This window comes from Etheostoma spectabile, chromosome 7, assembly GCF_008692095.1.
Source record: "Etheostoma spectabile isolate EspeVRDwgs_2016 chromosome 7, UIUC_Espe_1.0, whole genome shotgun sequence".
Taxonomy (NCBI): domain Eukaryota; kingdom Metazoa; phylum Chordata; class Actinopteri; order Perciformes; family Percidae; genus Etheostoma; species Etheostoma spectabile.
Genome location: NC_045739.1, coordinates 14,824,267 through 14,827,542, shown reverse-complemented (window position 1 = coordinate 14,827,542; position 3,276 = coordinate 14,824,267).

Here is a 3,276-nt window from a genome sequence, read left to right as displayed (position 1 = left end):
ATCAGATATCCAATATTCAAAAAAACCCGCCAACAAGCCGCCTGTCCAATAGCCTGGGGCTGCTTAAATCACTTATATCCTTTATTATTTACGAAAAGAGGTAGAAATAAACAGCTATGTTGTCGTTGGGGTTTTAGCCTAGCGTCTCTATTTTATCTTTCACGTCTGTTCCTTGAACACCAGCAGAGTGTTAGACTGCTGGCTCTCTGTGAAGCGCACTCTGAGGTGCATGACAAGCAAAGACATGACTACAAGCCTGTCAGAGCTGGAAGACTCTATTGGACTGCTATTGGTGGAGAAGCCCATGCGACGCTATAAGTTTACCTTTGTTAACTTTAAAGAGCAAAACAAATGTGCGCCACCAGATGTGTGCTGTGCCTTACAGCTTGGCTTTTGGCTTTGTTAGGCTTGGTTGGATATTCAAATCCTGTCTGATCCATCCCTCCGATTCATGCAATGTACAAAAATGCTTTTCTGCGAACGACGCCAGGCTCGATGCTTGTTTTACTATAGCCAACTTAATGTTCAACGGGGGGCAGTGTGGCTGTGGACGAAGACTTCTAAACGCTTCTGTGAAGATGTAAAGCACAGTATTTGCATGTAATTTCCAAAACCTCTGCAGTCTATATTTTTCATGGTATTTTAAAGAACCATGATTCAACCGTACGTGATGTTTCCTTCAAAATTTATATTTCTGTCTACGTCGGTGTTTTACTGCATATGTTTGGTGTTTTGTTCATGTTTGAACAGTTTCAGTTCTAGTTTCATTGTGTTTTGTACCATATCTTCAACAGCAGCAACCCATGTATTTGGGTTTAAATCCTTAAAAAACAAATATCCACGTTGCAGGAAATCGTGGCATTGTTCAGATTTGAGGCAGCTGAAATCATTTGACATCACAATGAGATATTTTAGACTCTTGGAATTACATCTAAGATTTTAAATCCAAGGCCTAGGCTATAAACCATATTGATAAGGATGTCATATTTTCTACATCATTTGGGCAGCGTGGTGTTTTATTCAGAGAACATTTCATTTCATTTCATTCATTTATCACAATCTTTTGTTGCCGTCTCATTTGGCACACGAGCGCTGGGGATGCTGACGCAGACTTTGGGACAGAATCAGTGACGTCAGATGGACTTGGTGCAGGAAAAAACAAGTTTGGGTTTTCGTCACTGCTGCGGCAGACGCTTTATTTAACTAGCGTTGGTTGAGGCGTGGGGAGCGTCTTGGCATTATTTGATAGGTCTTCCTTTTGCAGGGAGAAAGGTCTCATCAGTGATTTGGCATAACCAACAAACGGTGCTGTTCAAAAACATTTAGTTATTTAATTTACTTACTGAAAAAAACATTTACATACTGTAAGTACATATGTTTTTATATATTTAGATGTCCCCCCTCTCTGAAGCCACACAAAGAGCATATCCACTTAATATGCATATATAAGTGTTTACAGTTGAACATATCTGGATATTGCAAAATAAAAAACTTAAAATATTAAAACAAATCCAACAGCTACCAAAAAAGTAGTAACATTGTTCAAAGAGCCACTTTGTTAGGTACAATCTAATCCAATCCAATACAACAGCCCTGCCATGGACAATCCTTTTACAAAGCTTACACATTTCCAGTTTACATATGAGGGGGGCAACATATTATAAACACTTTTCAACTTAGCCTAATGCTCAATACTAAACATAAAGAAGAATGTTCTCCTTTCCTAAAAGTAGAATTCATGGCTGGGCTGTTGCATTAAATTGCATAGGTGTACCTGAAGTGAACACTGAGCTCCATTTACTTTTAATGGTCTTGTGCCAAAACAGTTATTAGAACATTGTTGCACTTGTTAAATGTCACTCAGGATCCAATAAAGGTGCATAACAAAAGTAAGACTTTATGAAGATGGATGTTTTTGTTTCCTATTGCACCCATCTTAACTGATGGCTCTCTCCATAGAGTGTAGAGCTGGTGTCTTGGTGTTGGATGGTTCTTTCTTTCTAGCAGACGTTAGTTAGTTCCACTCAGGATAAAGTACATACATAGAAATCCCTTTTCTATTTCATTTGCACACATCTTGTGCAAATGTTCATGTAATTAAGATGTCATTTTGGGAATCTTAACACAAAAAGACAGAGAAGTATTATATCCTGACCTTTTTTCAGTGGTAGAGAGGAATTACTACATTGGAACCAACATGTAGCGTTGGGCCTGAATGAGTGACTTCCAAACAAGTATTTAGCGCCACAGACAGCTTTCACCCATCAAACCACCTTCTCTACTCCCCCTTCAGCACCACCGACAGAGGTCACCTCACAAAGCTTCACCACATGGAGCAAAAGTGTCCACCAGTCACCCACACCTGACTCCTCTTAATCAGAGATGCAAAGCCACAGATGAGGCCCCTTAAGAAACAGTCAGATAAAGGTGTGTATGCCCTTATAAGATCCCTCCCCCTTTTAGAAAATCACCCCCCCCTTTCTTGTTGCTTTCTGTTGTGTTAATGAAGGATAGGAAAGAAAGGGTTTGTGACGTTTTCTTTGGTTTCCTGGTTTCCCCAGGAAGCCTTTTCAGTTCTGGGATCTTCTCTTTGGAAAAAAAATGAGCTATGCCTCAAGGCCCACTTGACATCTTTTTTTGCATCTCATGGCAATTATCAAAGCAAACTCAATCTGTTGATAAAGACTGAGATACGATTAACAGCTACAAAAGAAGTTAGTCTGTGGAGCTTTAAGCCCGAAACATTTGTTACAGAAGACATACTGTATTTAAGGGCTGAATCCAAACCCAGTATCTCATGGCTACATGATAAACATCTTCTTGCTCAGTGAATCATCAGAAAGCACCCAATAATGAATGATAAAGGTTTACTATAGATTCTAAAGGGAAAGGAAGGAAATGGTTATTTAGTTGAATTCTCCACATAGTCTTTGTACTTGGTACTTGTTGTCAAAACCCGACATAACTGCTACACAATCCTACTGGGAATGGTTTTAAAGTTGCTTCACACTGTTAGTTGGAAGCACATGATGACATGCTATGCAAAGCAAGGCAGAATCGCACAGGCTAGCTTCATGTTGCTGTAGAGGGGGAGGGGACGCTATTGATATTGGAGCTGGAATAGTCAGTTAAGATCACCTTTCTGGTAGAAAAACAATCCATCTAATTAGGAATTCCCTGTCCAAGCAGCTTGAATAGAAACACAGCCATTTGTGCTGCTGCCAGTTCAACAAACTAAGTGGAGAGAAATATTGAAATAAATCTGTAATGTTTTAA